At 47.2% G+C, this 20,558-nt stretch overlaps 1 protein-coding gene across 6 annotated transcripts in view; it reads right to left on the bottom strand.

The window, feature by feature from the left end:
* Positions 1–20,550, bottom strand: part of Kiaa1211l (KIAA1211 like) — a 125,212-nt gene extending 104,662 nt beyond the window's left edge. For all 6 annotated transcript variants that reach the window (XM_026785772.1, XM_026785774.1, XM_013351087.2 and 3 more), the window contains exon 1: positions 20,340–20,550. The gene's annotated coding sequence lies outside the window, so the exon portion shown is untranslated. The remainder of the gene's footprint in view (positions 1–20,339) is intronic.
* Positions 20,551–20,558: the final 8 nt, after the last annotated feature.

Raw genomic sequence — 20,558 nt, forward strand, 5'->3', positions numbered from 1 at the left:
ACGGGTGACCCAGCACAGGATCCACAACATTTTCATCACTGTGTATCCCTGCTACAATCAAGCGGTTTGGGTGTTTGGGTGGCATGATGTGTTCAAGTGACACAGAAAGACAGGAAAGGACATCATATGCCATACATCAGGACACCCATGCCCAGAGACAAGGGGGTACAGAGGACTAGAGAAGATCCACTCCTGGCTGCCCCTTCTCTGCAGTAGCTAAGTTCCCTCTTTGGGTCCGGGTGGCCATGTCTGACAGACAGCCAATACAAAATATCATGATGTAATCATTTTTGAGCACTCAAGGGGTACTTCTGGGACCCCCTAGAGACATGAGCAATGTGTGAGAGGGAGCATGCCACCGTCACCTGCTCTGGCCACAGTACCAAAATGCCTGGGGATTGCTCTAGACATCTGGAGGCATCTGGAGCCCTGAAGTTGCTGCCTAGATTCCTGCTATTCCAGAGGACGGGAGACCTCAAGGAAATCACCTGAGAGCATGGGGAGGCGGGACCTCAGCTCTTCCAGGTGACAGAGATGGTATCTTAGTTAGGGTTTCTATTGCTGTGAAGGAAACCATGAGCATGGCAACTCTTGTTTGTTTGTTTGTTTGCTTGTTTGTTGTTTTTTGAGACAGGGTTTCTCTGTGTAACAGTGTTAGCTGTTCTGGAACTAGCTCCTGAAGACCAGGATGGTCTTGAACTCACAGAGATCCACCTGACTCTGCCTCCAGAGTACTGGGATTAAAGGCGTGCGCCACCATCACCTGGTGACCAAGGCAACTCTTAATAAAGAAAAACATTTAATTGGGGCTGGCTTAAAGGTTCAGAGGTTTAGACCATTATCACCATGGTAGGAAGCATGGTGGCACACAGCCATGGTGCTGAAGAAGGAGCAGAGAGTTCTACGTCTGGATAGCCATTATGGGTCCTGGGCAAGGACAGGAGTGAGATGTGAAAGCTAGTGCCAACCTGCAATGAGAGGGCCGGTCTTTCAGCAAAGCTTTCTTCAGCTCTGACAGAACCAAGCAAGAGCATTTTCTAAAAAATGGCACTGACTAGCCCCGAGTCTCTCATACATCTATACACCTTCCATGCACCTCAAATATTAAAACTTGGTAGAGCCCTCTGAGTCAATATGGTGTGAATGCAGTATGGGTTTACCATATGGGGTCACCGTCAGACCAGGAGAACTGGCTCCCAAACTTCCAAAGAAGGAAAGCAGAATGGAACAAACTCCCGGGACACCAGCCATTCCTAGGGTGTGCTTAGAAAAATAGGGATTTTCCTAATTATCAAGCCTTTTGTTGTACTGAAAAAAAAATGAAGCTGTAATATATATGAATGTTACTCATCTTTTAAAAGTTTTATGTCCCACGTCTCTGTTTAAGACTCTTTTAAAAGCATGTATGTGTGTGTGCCTGCATGAGCTTGTGTATACCACATGTCTGCAGATTCCTGAAGAGGCATCAGATTCCCCGGGAACTAGAGTTACAGATAGCTAAGAGCTGCTAACTGAACCTAGGACCCCTGTAAGAGCAGGAAATGTCCTTAACTTCTGAGCCATCTCTCTAGTCCCCAGCCTGGAACGTTTTTAATTTTAGGAGTTTTATAGTCTGTATTTTTGTTTGGTTTGATTTTGAATTCCCCGATTCACCATGCACACGAGGAGCAAGGGGAAGTGACAGAGGCTCTCTGGAAGTGGTTGTAACCGGGAAAGGAGAGGAGTCTCACTGATCTAAGGCAGATCATGAAGTCTGTTACTCCTGATGGGTCCTATAGGCTCGCTTCCACCCTTCTGCTTTGGAATAGCCCACCAAAGTGGTTCAAATAAGAATGGTCCCCATATGCTTATATATTTGAATACCTGGTCTCCAGTTGGTGAAAATATCTCGGAAAGATTAGGAGATATGTCCTTGTTAGAGAAATCATGTCATCGGGGAAGGGTCTTGAGGTTTCAAAAGCCCACACATCCCCAGTCTCTGTCTCTCTGTCTGCCCCTCCCAACCCTGGCTGTGGATCAAGAAGTGATCTCTCTGCTGTTCCTGTTACCATGCCTTTGCTGCACCATCATGGATTCTAACCCTTTGAAACCACAAGCTCCAAATTAAATGCTTTCTTTCATAAGTTGCCTTCATCACGGTGTTTTACTTCAGCAATAAAAAAGTAACTAAGGCACCTACCCAAAGCATCTCCTTCTTAACTAGAACAACAGCATCTATCACCCAATACCTGCTCACTGAAGGCAACTTGCAAAACATGAAGGCTCAGCCAGCAGTGGTGGTGTACACTTTTAATCCCACACTCTGGAAGAAGAAGCAGGAGGATTCCTGTGAGTTCAGGACATCTGATCTGTATAGGACAGTGGTTCTAACCCCTCACTGCAATGCTATGGCCCCCAACCTTAAAATTATTTTTGTTGCTACTTCATAACGGTAATGTTGCTATTGTCGTGAATCGTAATGTAAATATACAATGTGCAGGATGTCTGATAAGCAACCTTGATGAAAGGGTTGTTTGACCCCCCAAAGCAGTATTGACCCATTGGCTGAAAACGGCTGTTCTAGGTAGCCGGGGTTACATAATGAGACCCTGTTTCAAAAGAAAACAACAAAAGCTAAAAGAAACGACAAAGAGCAGCCCTTCTCTAACACATCGTGTGTGCAGCTTGGTTTCTACTTCTTCCCCATGGGTTTGCTTTCTTCCTGCAGCTCCGACCCATCACCCTTCCGACCTTAGACCATGGAGTTCCCTTGCCGACGATGCACTCTCCGGAAGTGTTCCAACGGGCTTGACGCCAGCTGACAGGAATGACTCGCTGCCCGTGACTAGTGGTTTCCAAATGTTCCCTTTTAGAAATAACGCTGGGATGAACATCCTTGCAGAGGGATCTCTACCTGCAGACTTAATTGTCTCCCCAGGATAAATCCCTAGACATGGAATCAGCAGGATAAAGGGAGGAAATCTTTTAAAGGTTTTTGGGGCAGACTGCCAAATTGCTTGGCAGGAATCTCGAATCTTCCGCTCCCACAGCTCCAGGAGACTCCCCGGCACACACCTCCACCTGCAAAGAATACCATCATCCACACGAACAAACAAGAAAACACCAGAAATGTGCTTGTTTGGCAGCAGATCTTGTATCAAATTTTACATGCAACCGTGAGACTGAGACCAGCGTCTTCACACGTCACCATGTCTTCCATTGTGTTCCAATCTTTTCCTCTATTCCTAGTTGGAGGTTCCTTCAAAAATCACAGGGGTTCAGTAGGGAGAGGAGGCACAGGTGTTAAACTTTTGGGAGGCTGAGTCAGGAGGGTCTTGAGTTCAAGGCCAGCCTGGGCTACACAGAAAGATCCGATCTCAAATGAACAAAGAAATGGGCATATTGATTTTCTTGTTTGTCTTACATGTTGCAAGCATTCTTCCTGGTTACCATCTAAGTGGTGATTTCCTTCCTGTTTTATTTCTTCATGCATCCTTGAAGGCTACATATGCACACATTCTTCAAACACAACAGCTGTAGCCTTGAAGCTTCAGTCTCTAGTACTATGGTATAGAAAGATATTTCTCATCTCATAATTGCTTACTTATCAACACTTACTTTTTAGTACTTTAATGTTTTTATTTTTACTCTTAGGTTTTAATCCATGAGGACAAAGCTCTGTAAGTAAGTAAAGCTAAACAACAACAACAATAATAATGACAAAAACAAAACTAGGCTGGAGCCAAACTAGGGATGTGCCTGGGATTAAATTTTACTCTTAGTTACAGTTAAATAACAACTAAATATATTAAACTACAATTTCCAGACTTTCTAGTATTTTCCATGAAAATACCATTTTCACCCCAATATCAAAATGTTTATAAATTATAATTAATAAACTATATATTATAATTAATAAATTATAATCAAAATTATTATAAATATATATTTCAATATCTGGTCATCTCCCTAGATTCTGGCTGGAAATTATATTAAGTCTACAAGTTATTTGGGGGGAAACTGAAATATTGATGGTATTGATGGAACATCCAAACATCTCCACGTAATCATTATGTCCTTTACACCAGTTCAACAGATTTTTCTGAGTCCCCTTCCTAGAAGGTCCAGCTTTGATCCCATCATGAATAAAAGCATTTCCCTGGTGCAGGTCTAGGGCTGTGCCAGGCAACTCCCACCAAGTCAGTCCGCCTGGTCCCAAAGCTTTGATAGAGTGGGTCACCTCCAGCACTTCCCTAGTTTGGCTTCAGCATCGTTGTTTTTACTTTGCCTACTTAGAGCTTTTTTCAGGTTGGTTCAAAACTCATAAACCTCTGCCTCAGGCTCCTGAGTAACAAGGACACAGGCGCCCCCCCCCCAGCCCACTCAGGATGCCTTTCTGCCCGTGAGCCACCCTCATTCCCCAGACATAACCCTGCTCTATAGTCAGACTTTTCTCCCAACTGCAAACATGCCTGCCCTGGGCTTCCTCATTGGAAAAGGCTTTCCCAACCTGAGCCCAGCAATCCCACCAGGTTTGCATAAGAAATGGCAATGCCATTGTGAGGGTGCGACCTCCCTCCCCATCATGGCTGCAGGAGCAGTGTGCAGGAAATGGATCTGGGCGGCAGCAATGTGCACCCATGTCACAGAGGAGGAGCTCCCCCAACTCACTCCATGATCCATGAGTCAAAACAGAGAAGACAAGGAAGACGGGCGCTGAGAACAAAGGAGGGCCTATGCTTCTCCCAGAGAGCCAATGGGAGTATCTTTCAGCCAGGCCAGTCACATTCCTAGGATCTCCTGACAAGGTCTCAGGTTCCTACCACTCAAGGGAAGGTTGGAGCCTGTACTTGGAAATCAAGTCTCCCTGACCATGGCCCAGACTTGCCCTGGCTAAAGGTTGTGTCTCTCACCCCAATGGCACAACAAATTTGCCTGTAAAGCTTATTAGACCCAGACAGTCCCACCCAGACCTCCTGAGTCAGCCTGCAGGGTGAGGCCTGGGCAGCCATGGGGCTACCAACACAGGCCTAACAGGTAAAGGGCCAGGAAAGCCACCTTCGCCAGTGCTGAGGCACAGGCCTCCTGACAGGGAGCATGCCATTCCCTTCTGCAGACTGGTGTGGATGACTATCACAGGGACAGGTGAGAGAGCCGAGATGGAAGTCACATGTCCAAGGGTCCAGGCAGGGAAGACCTCAAACAGTTCATGGCATTTGAAAATCCACCCTTTCCGGGCCTAGCTAGAACTCTGCAGGTCCTGTGATTCCCGAGCATCCACTTCTCACAGATGTCTAAGTTGGTCCTGAGCCTGCAGAAACAAGGCATCTCCACCGACAGGATGGACTGTGGTGGAGGTGGGGATCCCTGCAGTCCCTCGTGTTCCATTCTGTACCACAATGAGCCAAGTCACCAGCTTAGCCCCGCTGTACTGGGTCACTCCCATCGTTGTGATTCTGGGTCACAAGGACCCTCTGACACATTCCTATCTATGCTGACATGGCTGGCTTTCTTGGGCTCATATATTTTTGTCTTCAAGACCCCCTGCTCCATTAAAACAATTGACTAAAGCTGATTTTACTACTGAAGCAGTACAAAAATGAATATATCAACATTGTCTATTAAAACGTTTCCTTTAACCCCAAGGTCACCTTTTCCCTCTGATCTGAAGCAATCAGAAATGAAAACCCTTCGACACTGAGTCTCCCTGCCCATAGCTAGCCCTTCCTGACCATGATCCCCCACGGGGTCTTATGGACATCCCAAGTGCAATGCCCAGCTCGAGCATGGGCTATGCCCACATCTTAGACCCATAGAGCCCTCAGAGCCCTCACTACTCTCTCCTGGAGCCTCACTACGCATAAGTGGCAGATTCAGAGTGCTCCCGGGATCCTTAGCCATGAGCTGAAGGAACCCTGGGCAGAATGAAGAGAACTTTACCCCGGTGGGGACTAACGTTGCAGCAGCCGAGACTTGCTCTAAAGGAGTTTGTAAGAGGCTGGGCGGTGGTGGCGCATGCCTTTAATCCCAGCACTCGGGAGGCAGAGGCAGGTGGATCTCTGTGAGTTCGAGGCCAGCCTGGTCTACAAGAGCTAGTTCCAGGACAGGAACCAAAAAGCTACGGAGAAACCCTGTCTCGAAAATCCAAAAAAAAAAAAAAAGGAATTTGTACGAATCTGTTTTCTTTACCCTAACATATGCTTGATATAAGTCAATTCAAAAGGAGCAAAGGCTTAAACACATACGAAACAATGATGACTGATCCTGGTGCTCTGGACCATGGTGGCACTGGGCTCTGAGGGGTGAGTTATGACAAAGGAGTCTGTTTGCTTAATGGCGTGGCAGAGGAAGGAACCAGGATCTGATAGCCCCTTCAAGGACACGCCTACTTCCAGTGATGAAATGACCTCCCACTTGGCTATGCCTCTGAAAGATTCCACAACCTCCCATATCCAAACTAAGTCAGTATTGTGCTTGACTTTCCGGTGGCAATGTAGTTCATATTCAAACTTGCTTGACACCCAATGGTGTCTCAGAGCTAAGTATAGGCTCATGTTCACAGAGAAACCTGGCTTCTGAGAGGGCGAGACATACCTATAAGAGAGCCAGAACTTAGGAGAGTTCAATGGGAAAGGGGGGATTTGGGAGACACTCCTGTCCCTGAGTGGGCAATGCAGACAGCCTGTCAACTTCTATTGCTAATATTCCATATGGCTATGACACTTCTGTCTCTTTGGTAGTGAACATTTGCTTAACGCTTGGGATTGTTTTTAATGGCTGAAAGCTAAAAATAAATGAAATCCAGAATTAAACAGAACAGAGCAGTGACTACTCATTGGAATTTGCTTGTTCTCTTAGCCCCGCTGCTTAATTGGAGTTTATGTTTGGTTACTTCTTTGAGACATTATTCTGTTCAGTCACACAGGTTTTTTTATAGAAAATATTTTAAAGAATATTAGGGAGTGGAAAGCTATACTTCATCTCTTCGTTGGGGTGAAATCCCCAAATCCAGAAGTGGCATGACTACAGCACCTCCTAGTGAAAACTATTGAAATTACAGGCAAAGTTCTCAAGAGGAAAAATGAACTATGGAAGGCAGTCTGGGCTATCTGCTTCTCTGGAAGTCTACACAAATGAATTTTCCAAACACAAACCTTAATTATTTGTATCTGAAATTCTTATATACAAGTACTATCTTGAAAAGAAATATATCACACATGTATGATTTTTAAACATGTGTGGATGTTGAGAGGATTAATAAAATACAATGTCACCTATGAAACCCTCAAGACTCAGTGTTTTTTTTGTTAATGATGTCCTTCCTAATGACAGACTGTGAAAATATAGTCACTGTCATGTAAGGGTTTTCCAAATTTTTCACTATCACATACACAGAGGAGCTAGGAATTGTGGCTTTAGGGAGAGTTGTCAGTTTTTAAGAAACTAAATATCAGAACTAGAGAGGATAAACAGCTTGTTATGCAAGCATGGAAACACAAGTTCAGAACCCTGGTAGAAGCTGAGCAGACACTGTGGCCTTCTCTAGTTTCAGCACTCAGGAGACTGGGCAAGCTGGCTAGCTAGAATAGTTGGGATTGACTAGCTTGGGTTCAGCAGGAGAGTTTGTCTCAGTAAATAGAGTGGAGTATGATAGAGGAGGACATTCAATGCCAACTTCAGGTTTACATATATACACAAGTGCACCCACAGGCTTGCAAACACACACACACACACACACACACACACACATACACACACACCTCACATATACATGCCAATATGAAAGAGAGAGAGAAAGAAACCAACACTATGGTATATTGTATATTGATCCTTTGACACTTTTCAAATCATTACTTTTTGTATGCTAAAGACTTGATCCCCGGAGAAAAGGTGGTGGTACCGAGAAGGCAGTAAACATTTAAGAGGTGACACTTGGTGGGATTTGGGGACTGCTGTTCTCTTTGCTTTCTAGCCATGTGTGGCCAGGCTGGTCCACCCACAGGTTCCTTGCCATCACCATCCTACCGCAGATCTTAAAGCAATGGGCCAACTGACCATGCATTAGAACCTTCAAAGCTATAAATGAAAACAAACCTCTCTTTATAAACTGGTTAGCTTGGGCACTTCTTGAAGTGATAGAGAACTGGCTAGAAAATCTGGGGAAGGATCCAGTATGAATTTGAATTCGGTAGACAACCAGTAGCTGAAATTGCAACTCTGGACTAGAGACTGGAGGGCCATCAGAAGAGGTTGAGACATGTGATACCGAATCACAGTGCTCATTTAGGAGTTGAGGAGCAGCAGGAACAGATGATGTTTGGCAAGTACCTGCTCCTTCAGTTCATCCAGCACAGGGTAAGCAGTTCACTGGGGATAGCCCTAGAAGCCAGACAAGTCAGGACCACAGCCGTCCACAGCCACCACCCCCCTCACCCAGTGCCAACCCAGGATCCAACGGCCTCTGGGCTGCAGCCACCAAATCTGAACTCTAGCCCACTCCCTCAGGCCCACCTGGGTCTCCTGGGCTGGTGACGGGGGAGCATGTTTGCTTCCTACCTGGAGTTTCTTCACCTTAAAACACAGATCACCATTTCTACTTGTTTTTATTTTATGTGTATATGGGTGTTTTGCCTACATGCCTGTCTGTGTACCACAAATGTGCCTAGATCCATGGAAGACCAGAGGAGATACTGGATCCCCTAGAACTAGAGTTCCAGGTGGCTGGGAGCCCCATATGGATTGTAGGAATTAAACCCAAGTTCTCTGGAAGAGCAGCCAGTGACCCTAACTACTTATCATCACTCCAGGTACCATCCCCTACCATCTCGAGACTTTCTAATTAGAGAGACAGTCATCAGATCTAACTACTCTGTAAGTACCTAACCACGCTTGGAGCATAGCAGTTGATCAGCCAGCTGTGCTCTCCCTCCATCCTTCCCTTTAGCAGGTGAAGAAGGACTCAACAGTAGTCATCTCATGCTGCTTTGGTTGGAATGTCGTCTGTGTCCCCCAAAGCATCACGTACAGGAACCTTGCCCCTCAGTGCAGTGACAGAGGCAGAGGGTCCTTCTAGAGAGTGGAGCCCACCAGAAGACAAGTAAGTCCTTGGGAGTGGCACCTCCAAGGGATTTAGGCAATTCTCAGGGGATCCTAGTTATTTAGTTCCAGTGACAGCTGATTGTCAAACAGAGTAAGTGAGCCTGCTCCTGAGTCTCTCTTGCCACATAACTTCTCCCTCTGCTGACAGTTTTCGCCACCACGATGCTAGCTGCCATCATGTGATGGAGTCAGAAATGCTTCTCAATATTTTATGAAATGGAACTACCAGATAACGTCCATCAACATCCATGTGCACAGATCAAATGTGAAATCATGACATTCACAGGAAAACAGATGGAACTTGAAACATATGAAGGAAAGTAGCCCATACTCAGAAAGATGAAAATTACATGTTGTATCTAATATATAGATCCTTGAATTTAATTTTTGTGTATGTGTATACATGTAGGAAATACACTTCATTAAAAGAAAAACAGAAAAAAGGACTGTATGAAGAGAAAATAGAAATATCGAGAGGGAAGAGGGCGATAGAATGCAGGTGGCATGAATACAGAAGGGTATTTACTGAGGCATTCACATGTAGCCCAAAGATGCCAGAGTCATGCTACTAAAGTCCCAGTTAAACAAACCTCTTTTCTTCAAGAAGTGCCTGGCCTTGATTATTTTGTTATGCCCATAGGAAACGGCTTGCACATGTGCTCACTCTTGGGTTGGCACGGGGTAAGCACTACACAGGCACTGGTGCCCCCACCAAACTCTTACAACACCCCTATGCGTCAACACCACTCCCTTCCCAATTCTCAGGAGGAGGACAGAAGCAAAGAGACCCCACATCGAGAGACTGAAAGAGCCAAGGTTTGGACTTGGAGCTCTACTTTGAGATGGGCTGGAAGCTGTCAAGTACCCCTCCCAACACAGCAGAGAGCCCTGCCTGACACCTCACAACACCACCTCCCACCACACCCAAGGCAGGCCCGGCACAGCCTGCCATCCACTCGAGTCTCACCAAGTGATGACTGTCCACCATTCCTAGCCACAGCAATGTTCCCCTTGCTCTGACATCCGTCATCCCCATCTGCAGCTTCCACACAAGCCACAGTTTCTAATCTCCTCACAGCATCACAGTGTGAGGAAGACGTTGGGGTCAGACTTCACCAAACAGCAAGGGCCTGGCTAGAGTGTCCAGTCAGTGCCCCACGTCCTATGAGCTTCCCAGCCCTGGCCTCCTGTCAGTCGCTGAGAGAGGGGGAGGGAGAGGTAGGAGGGAGTCTTTGCCATCACTACAGTCTGGGGCTTCAATACAGGACGAACCACAGGAAAAAGCTCTGATGTGGACCGGAGATGAAGGAAACCCTCCCAGAACCCAAATCCAGCTCTAGCCATGACCACATCTAGCAAGTCATTCTTGACACTGAATGAAACACTGAAGACTTCACAAGGACATTGCCCTGCTGGGCATTTCCAAGGTCAGGGTTTATCACAAAACAAGAAGATGCAGGCTGGAGAGATGAGTCAGTGGTTAAGAGCCCTCGCTGATCTTCCAGAGACCCTGAGTTTAGTTCCCTGTACCCATGTCAGGTGGTTCAAAACCTCCTGTAACCCCAGCTTCAGGGGGATCTGATCTCTGCAGGTACCTGAACTCACATGGCATTCACTCTTACACACACACACACACACACACACACACACACACACACACACACACACTTTAAAATAAAAATAAATTAAAAAAGAAAGATGGTCCCTGGTCTTCTACGTCATGATAACGTGGATAAGTCCTGTGGCTACGCTGTCCTTCAGTTTGCTTCTCTGTAAAACGGTGGCAGACACAGCAAAGGAACAAGCCACCCTGAAGTCCTTGTTTGCCAGCTAAATTGTCTCAGGGTGATAAGATGAACACCCACAGGGCACGTGGCATACGAGAGGGCAGCCTTGTCACACTGGGGATGCAAGCGGTGTGCCATTCTCTGGCTCTGGTTGGCTCCCTGAGCAACCCTGGCCCAGATGCCCCCCCCTTCCCTGAGCCTCAGTTTTCCTCCTTCTAAACTCACATAAGCGGCTGGATGGATCAAATGAGAGGGTCAAGGTGGAATTACTCAAAATAATGATAATCCATGTTGCCGTTATTAATTATTCGAAAGCACGAGTCAGTGAGGGTTTGTACCAGGCCTACTGAATATCCAGCATCCACACCCTCCTACTCCCCCTCCTTGCACATGCACCCCTAAGAGATGCATTCCACCTGAGGAGAATCGAGAGAAACCAGCTGCTGGTATTGAAATAACTATCAGAGTTTGCTTCATACAACACGACCAGTACAGACCCCACAGGAAAGGAAAATGGCTTTGTGTAGAAATCAAACCCTGCTTTCAATCTGTAAGGAGAATGTGACAGAGACACCTGGGGTGAGAGCCTGGCTGTGGGAGGCTGAAAGAATGAGAAGAGAAGAAAGAGGGGCAAGGAGGAAGAGAGAAAAGGAGGGAGGGGGACAGAGGAAAGGCAAATTGTTTGGTGAATATCAAATCACTACTAGTTCCCCTTTGGTCAAAAACCACAGGTTTCCTGGATAGACCTAGGAACCGCATGACCTGCTGGGCCCATGCAGGGCTTATCCCCAGAGCAGGTAGGGGCTCCCCCTTCCAGTGCCCTTTCCACCACCTAGAGGAGCACCACCTCATTTAAATAGTTTACCCATCAGGAATGATGCTTGCTGTTGGGGTCAGAAGGACCCCACCATCAGATCCGCGGCTGCCCGCCTCCGTCCGCTGTCTCCCACGTTCCCTGTGCCCCTAACAGTGTTCCCAGCTGCTAAACACATGGTCTTTTAGGAAACTCTTACTCAGCATGCTGCCCCTTATCAACAGAAAATACAACACCCTACTTAGGGGGCTCCCGTCTCCCCACGGACACCAGAATTCACAGTGGTTCCATACAAAAGCCCAATGAACAGAGAAAGAGAAAAATAAGCTGACTGCTGATCAATTATGACTCACGAAAAAAAAAATCAGCTATTTACATAGCAGCAAATTAAGTGTTGCTTCCCACCCACGCCTGGCCATGCAGGGCTCCTCAATATTCACCCCGCACCGAGAAGGTGTGAGAACACTCACCTCACATCCCGTGTGCCCTCTCCTTGAAGGCAGGTCTTCTGCTGCCCTGATTTCCCAGCTCTTGGCTTGCAAGCGCCCTAAGTCTGAAAGGGTTGTCAGCATCTGTCTTCGCCTTGTTTTCCCACCTGTTCTGATCCTCAGGCTGGAAGCTTCGATCTGATTTCTCTATGATAACAGAGCTGGGACTTCGGGGCTCATGTCAGGAGGCACCTGCACGGAAGCGTTCAGCCTTCCCACGAATGCTGGCAGAGGTCCTAGATGCTCGAGCATGTCTCCACGGGCTCTGAACAGCAGATGAGACCCTCCATCCTTGGAATGGGTGTTTACAGGCTGAAGACACGTGGCCCGAAGCCACCAAAACTTCCCGGAGGGCCAGATCTGCCCTGTTGTCGAGGTTCCACCTGGGTGTCTAGCCGAGGACCAGGCTTTTAGCAGTCTGTCAGCCCTGCTTTCCTGCCTTCAGTCGTCTTCTGCTTAGATTAATTAAGACTGAGTTCCAAATAACACAGATGCTGTCAACCAAGACCCATGAAATCTCAGTACCAATTCATCTCATGGGAAAGAATCTTGGTGTGAAAAAAAACTTAATTCAGGCAGGATGCATCAGAGGAGGAATCTTGTCTATATACAGGAAATAGACATCAGGGTTAAGTACTCAGAAGTAATCAGACAATTAATTATGAAGAAACAAAACATGGACGAGGCTGGTCACGGTTGTTCTGTTACTAAATGGTGGAAGATTAGAAATGACCTAACTAAATACATCTATCCAAGATGAGGCTTTGATGATGAAATTAAGACCTACCCATCGAATGGATCCACCCCAGCCAGGGGACGGATGCAAAGAAGAAATGTCTAATAATCCAGTAATGTGGAAAAGAAACTCTATACACAATACTTTTGAAAAGGTAGCCCACAAAGCAATATGGACATCACCTCTGCTTATAAACAATGCCCATGCCACAGGATCTGCAGAAGACTGGGGTCCCCAGACCCTGACCAAGGCAACCCAAATCTGCAGATACTCAAGTCTCTTTGTTATGTTTTGAATGTTAAGTTTCTCCCACAAGTTCATTGGTCTGAGTACTTGGTCCCTAGTTGATGGTACTCTATGGGCAGGTGTGGGATCTTTAGGACGTGGGACCTAGCTGGAGAAGGCTTGCCGGAAGGCAGGTCTCAGTGTGAGGATTACAACTTGGCTTCACTTCCAGCACAAACTCTCTCCCTTGCTTCCTAATTCACTGAGAAGTAAGGAGTAAGAAGTGGCAAAGTCCTGTCACCAGGAACACCCTGAACTCTATCATGTCTTCCTTACTACAAGAATTTACACTTTCAGACGGTGGCAAGACAAAGTCCTTCCTCTCTCAGGTTACTCTCTTGTCAATGATTTGGTCAGAGCGATGACAGAAACAACCAATACACCCTTAAATAAAATGTCAGGGCTGGAGAGATTGCCCAACAGTTAGTGCTTGTTGGATCTGAGTTTGCGTCCCAGCTCCACATCAGGTGACTCAAAACCACTTGCAACTCCAGCTCCAGGAGATCTGGTGCCCTCTTTTGTCCTGCAAGGGCACACACCCATGTGGCATACACTCACACAGACACATATACACACATAAACAAAAATATTCTTTAAAAATGGCATAGCATTTGCATAGAAACTACATGTATCTTCCCACATACTTCAGATCATCTCTTGATTATTTATAATGCCTACCACAATGCAAATGCTATGCAAATAGCTGGTAAGTGGCATTGTTTAGAAAATACAGACAAGGGGTGGGGTTGCAGGGGGGGGAGCTCAGGCATATTCAGTTGAGACATTTTTTTTTCAAATGTTAATAATTTGCAGTTGACTGATCATGGCTGCAGAACTCACAGCTATCTACCAAAGGGTGACTGCATATTCTAACCCAGTGCATGCACGCATTCATGGGTCTTCATATGGCACAGGTGCTTGGAAGGATGTGTCCCAGACGATATGGAGATACTTGTTCCTTTTCTGTCCCTGGGTTTGCCTGATGGTGAGACCACTGAGTCTGCCAACGGCATCTGGCCTGGTGCCATAGAGGAGAGCAGCCGAAGAGCAGCTGAGCCATGACAGTGAACCAAAGCACAAGTCTGGGCACAACCCAGTCTGTCTGACAGGCCTGCTCAATGCAGTTTGTTCCTTCCTGGCCTTCCCTGCTGGCCCGGACAGGTCCTCCTCCACCCAGAGCCTCCTGAAGTCTCTCTGTTTTAGAATGCAGTACCAGATAAGACACACCTACCACAACACCTCAACCCAAATGCCCGTCTTTTCTCGTGAAGATCATGAAGAAAAGAAGATAAGATGAGCCAGTCCTCAGAAAGTGGTAACTCACCCCTCAAAACGCTTGTGCATGCCTGCTGAGATCTCGTCTGCAATCCAAGAGCATACTGAAAGTACAGGGATGCAGAGACACCAAAGGAGGCAGGGAACTAATCTCCCACAGAGATCCTGGCTCACGTTAAACAGGGATTCAAAACTACATGGATTCTGGGGTCCTCTGGAAATGAAGACTGCAAATTCATTACATGAATCCTGTAGGAGATATTTAATACAAAAAAATAAATAAGACGTGTGTGTTAAACACAGATAGCAAGAGTCGGGAGGCCCGGAAGATGCCTAATGTTCACAATGTCCTAAATATACCCGGGACAGCTGGGCATCAGATATCATGACACTCTAAATACAGAAGAAACACTCAATATTCATATGCATAGGACTATATATTCAAGAGAACCTAATATCCAGGCATAATCCAGTTACCCATGGGTGACACCTGTTCCGGTCATCTAAGTTCAGACTCGCGGAGCAGAGCAGTTCCATGCTCCCTTACGAGAATGTGTACATCCTACAGCATGTACGGCCTCACTGCGAGTACTTCAAGTCTGGTGCTCGGAGCCACATACTAGTGGGAAAGTAAGCTACTGCAGAGGGATGGAGTGGGAACACCTGCAATATAGCGTGCAGGTGCTGGGGGCCTTCATCCTGCCCAACGGTATCTATCCACCTACTCTATCTCTGTCCCTGTTTATCACTGCGTGTTTAAAATTGCATCAAGGCCATTGCCCACCTGGCATCTTCTAGCGCTAGAGCGCTTTGTACTATGGGCGCTATGGGCGCTATGCCCATTCTTCTTAAATAATATCAGATCCCAAATGCTAAGTGCTTTGTGTTGTTTCACGGATAATTCTAATTGGGAACTCTAATAAATGCCTTCATACATTCTTTTATTTAGACATTCTGTTAATTTTGTGAGCATGCATGTATATGTGTGAGTGTGCATGCAGAGACCAAAGAACAGCCTCTCCTATGACCGACCATATGAGTGCAAGGGATGGAGCTAAAGTCAAAGGCTTGGGGTTAGATGCTCTACCCGCTGAGCCATCTCTTTGGCCAACACTTGCAAATTATTAATAAGCCATTCTCTTCATTATTTACTACCTAACATAGTGTGTGTGTGTGTGTGTGTGTGGTGTGTGTGTGGTGTGTGTGTGTGTGGTGTGTGTGTGTGTGTGTGTGTGTGTGTGTGTGTGTGTGTGTGTACACCACCATTCCTATTCCATGGGGAACCTGGGGTCACAGGCTCCTAAGCAGTAGTGCTGAAACCAAAGCCCGCCCTCCTCACTGGAATGAACTCCCTGCTTTGAGAAAGCAAAGAGTCCCTCTGACATTTCAAGGTCCCACACTAAGGCTCTGTCTTTCTAAGTGTCCCTTGAAGACTGTGTGCAACACAACTAGTGTGCCTGGCGCCTTCCACAGACACGAGAATTTGGAAGCAGAACCATGAGAGATTTGGGTGTGGACTTCAAAGGTAAGGGTAGAAGTTAGTCCCACACACCACAGCTAGGCAAAGACCTGAGGAACTGATAGATAACTTTCCATGCCTCACCTCCCCCAAGACTTTCTTAGTTTCTTTTTACAGAAAACCACAAGAACTACTTGAGGCTGCCTCCCCTCAGGAATCTCTTCAGGAATGCTGACGGAAATTCCTAGGTTGGTGGTTGATGCTGACACACCTGTGCCTTCATTTCCTGGCAGCTCACTACTAAGGTTACAGAGAGACACGGCAGCCACCAAGCTCAGGCTATGGGGGATAGAGAGCTCTTAAAGCAATACAGAGAGTTTAGGGATACATTTCCAGAATCACACGTGTGTTCTCAGGACCTTTTATCTGACCTAAAAGTTCACAGTCCTTTTCTGGACTTGATGAGAATCATTAACAGGATCTGACAAGAACATGTCACCGTTTGCATTCAGCTTGGAGACAACAAGAAGAGCTTATTACTCTGGGTACTCTTGCTGTCCTGCTTGCTGGTGGCACTGCTGGTCCCACCAGGTCTCCCAGAAGCGAAGAGATGTGCACACCTGCCAGACACCTGCCAGACACACCGCCGGCAGACACAAGCTTTAGTGGGTCTCTGGCTCCTTCTCAGATTCATGTGGCTAAGTCTGTTTGAAGGCTCACCTCTTCCAAGGCTCACCTTCAGCAAAAGCAGAACCCAGGGTGAGCAAAACCCAGGGCTCAGACACAGAGCTGCCTCCCTAAGAGCCTGCCTTACTCCCTAGGTGACTCCCAAGCCCTCAGAAGGGACAGCTGTAACCAGATTTTCTGTCATTCTGCCAAGTCATCATACATGCTAGGAATACCGTGGGTCGTTCGTAAGATGAAGCAGCATCCCCAGAAACAGGAATCTGCATTCACTCGTGGGAATTAAAAAGTCCCGTGCACATAACCCAGGCCGGCCTACCGAAGGGAGTAAGGGCACTTCCCTGTCTTGTTTTCCTCCATCTTCCCTCCACCCCGCCCCACATGACTGAGACACCCTCTCTCCAGGGACAGAGGAGGAGGGTAATTAATATAAGATTGCATTTTCAATTATGGAAGGAATACTGTGATATTTCCATCTGTGTGCCACAAAGTGTGACGATTAAACCAAGACAACCGGCTTACCCCGTACCCCAAGCATTTTATCATTTCTTTGCATTGGGAACATTCGAGATATTTTCTTTCTTCCTTTTCTTTTTCTTCTCCTAGACAGGCTTTGTTTGTGTTGCCTTGAGTCCTTGAACTCGCTCAGTAGACCAGGCTGGCCTCAAACGCACAGAGATCCTCCTGCCTCTGCCTCCCAAGTGCTGGAATGAAAGGTGTGCACCAGCACCCTGCAAAATATTTTCTTTTTCGATTTGAAATGGATAGTAAGTTATTTTTTTACCTATATTCATCTTGCTGTGCCAGAATATGATGCCCTCATACAAAAAACTTACGTTTATATTCCCTTCACAGATCAGTGAGAAAGCTTAGCTGTTTCGGTCTAAGGCTCTATTCTAAGCCTGGAGTTCAGCAACAGAAGAAACAACCTAGGAAGCATTCTTGGTCACAGATATTGAAAGGTCCTTCTGGTCCTGAGAGGAAATGGACTGGGAAAGACCCCCACGCCCAGGACCTATTGAAGGTTTAAGGTGAGGTGGCAAGCATGGGGAGCTTTGGTCCAGCTGTGTGTGATGTTGGAAATGGCAGCCTAGTGTGGTTTCAGAAAACCTCCACAGGTTATCTGCTCTCTAATAGGGAAGGACTTTGAAGCCTTGGGGGAGAAGTCTGAGAGCCTATGCAAAGGTCAAGAGTGAGACCCAGTTAAATAAAACGCAGCAGAAACCCTAGCCAGGAGACCACTGGAGCACTTGGGTGAGGGTGGGAAGTTGAAGAAGAGAGGCTCCCTTGAGAACAGCAAGAAGACCATCATAAAAGAGGCAACCCTCCCCATGTCCAGATGTCACCGTGGCTTCTTCCTGGTGTCTAGCCACCACCTCAACAAGAAGGAGCCTAAAGAAAGACTGGGGGTGCAAGCTACTTTAAGTTATACAGTGATTGAAATATCACTTGAATTAGGCCCAAGAAAAACAGAAATCCTGAGCTAGAACTAAGTATACCAGAAAGGAAGCCAAAATACTCTGTCTGGTGGCAAAATTAAGTTTACATTAAAAAAAATAACAAAAAAAAAACAAAAACAAAAATTGCATCCTTTCACAATAAACAGGCAGAAGGAGATGTATCCATCCTGATTCATAGGCTTCCACTGGGTCTCTGTACAACACAAACAATATTTATAAGACTATCTGCCTGGGCTAACTTCCAGGGCAAAAGCACATGTCTCCAGCTTGCCAAGTCAAATGCAGGCCTACCAGGCTGTCCCAGAGAAAACTTAGCCTACAAGAGGGCCCCCACGCCTTCGCACAGTCTCTCATTGTAACTGAGAACTCTGAGAGCTGGCTGTTACACGCCAGCCATTCCGGCTGCTGTAACAAAGTGCTATAGACTGTGGCTTATAAACAACAGAAGTTTGTGGCTCACAGTTCTGGAAGTCTAGGATCCAAGTACGAGCCGATCTGGTACCCACGGTGATGGTTGTTTCCTGACTCACAGACGGCACCTCTTGGTGTTCTCACACAGCCCAAGGAGGGAAGAAGCGCTCTAACCCCAGGCAGAAGGCACCGGCGCATAAAACCATCACCATAGAGGCTAGGCTTTCTGTACAGGACTCTGGAAGAGTCCGCACACGTGCGCGCGGCACACGATGCAAGCACGCAGAGTATTATCATTTCTCTCATTCTCTGTGAAGACAAACTGGGACTTCACAGCAAGATTTGATAAGGTCCAAAGAACCACGATGAATGGTGACACACCTACCTAGGTCAACTATGCTAGCAGATACCATGTGCCGAATCTCATGCACTTGCCAGCTCCTGCAAGATGGATACTCCTCTTAGTGGATACTCCACTGCTTCTTGGCAGTGGCAAAATTAAGTTTACTTAATTGGCAAGGACTGCTGGGGAGGTAGAGCAAATCTAGAACACCAGTGAGTCAAAGGCAAAAGTCTCCGAGGTTACAAAAAAAAAAAAATCAGTAATGTTACTAGGAATGTTTCATGCAACATTTTGAAGGATTAAATATGAAAATCCATGATGTACAAAATACCTCAATTTTAAGTAAAGGCAGGATCAGCCTCCCTGATTTCTCAGTCTTGTCTACTGCTCTGAGATGGAATTGCACAACACTAGGACTGAGCCTGGAATCCAGCCCAGCTAACGCAGGCAAGGCATCTTCACGCCACCCCACGGGGGAGCTTTCTCTCCACCATTTTATAATCTCAAAGAGCTCTTGAGGCGGCCCCAGTCCTCAGTCATCTCAGGTGTGTGTCTGCATGACTGAGCTCCCAAGGAACACCAGCTTGGGGAGATTCGATTTCGTTGTTGCTATGTGTTTAGGTAAATGGAAGGAAGTTCCAGCCTCCGCCAAAGGACGAGCATACTTTAAAATAGTTGTGGAAGGTGCAAGGTGGGCTTCCAATGGATCACACAGGTGTGTGTCTCCCATCTGGATTTTCTGGTTCAATTCTGATGCACCTGCTACCCGCAAGTCCAGTCACACCAGGGTACACACACACACACACACACACACACACACACACACACACCGCTTGTATTTCAAAAGCCAAAAGCGAGCTCATTTGGGCAACTACTTAGGCTCTCGACACATGTAAACTCACACTGAAATGAAGTCCTGCCGGTTAGGAAATGACTGTTTAACAAATATTTGTTGACTCAAATTTTGATTTTTTTTTCCCTAAGATTCAACACAGAATCCCTCCTGGTGACTTGTAACCTAAGCTCCAGACCTGTTAAATAAACCATGACCCGAAGCATAAGGACGTCAGTCAATGTCCACTGGTCTCCCTCACCGTGGCCTTTGGAGACAGACACGATTATGCCCAGTACTAAGAATTGAAACGCACGCAGCAAGCCAGTCTCCCCCTCTTCCTCTGTTTTCTTAGTGTTAAAACTGGTTAAACTGCTCAGCTCTGCCTTGCATTTCAAAGTTAAGTCCAGCAAAGTGCTCAGAGGAAAACTTTGGGCACTTGGCGCGTCTGGCTCCCCTCGCCCCACTGGCCACGGTGTCGTGGATGTGGCCCCCGCACGGGTGGCGTGGGCCCCGGGTCCGAAGAGCCCGGGCTGACTGGGCTCTGCCTGCCACCACCTCCCCAGGTCCACGTGGGGACAAGACTTCGGGAACACGCCAGACCCCCGGCCCCGACTCCCTCAACCCCTGCGGGGTCTGCGCCCCACGCGCGCTGCGTGACCACGCATTTCAGACCGCCCCAGGTACCTGGCACTGGAGCGTGGCCGTGCTTGGCAAACGCGCCGGGAAGGGCTCAGTCCTCGGGGACACGCGGGGGCTGCTCCGTCAGAGTGCGCGCTGACCCCCGGCCGCAGCGTCGAGGGCCGGCGGCACCGCGCAGCAGGGGGCGGTAGGGTGCAGGGAGCACGGGGTCTGCGGCCGGGGGATGGACGCGGACACGGGCGCGACCCTCGGGCGGCCGGCCAC

This window comes from Microtus ochrogaster, linkage group LG2 (assembly GCF_000317375.1).
Source record: "Microtus ochrogaster isolate Prairie Vole_2 linkage group LG2, MicOch1.0, whole genome shotgun sequence".
NCBI classification, from domain to species: domain Eukaryota; kingdom Metazoa; phylum Chordata; class Mammalia; order Rodentia; family Cricetidae; genus Microtus; species Microtus ochrogaster.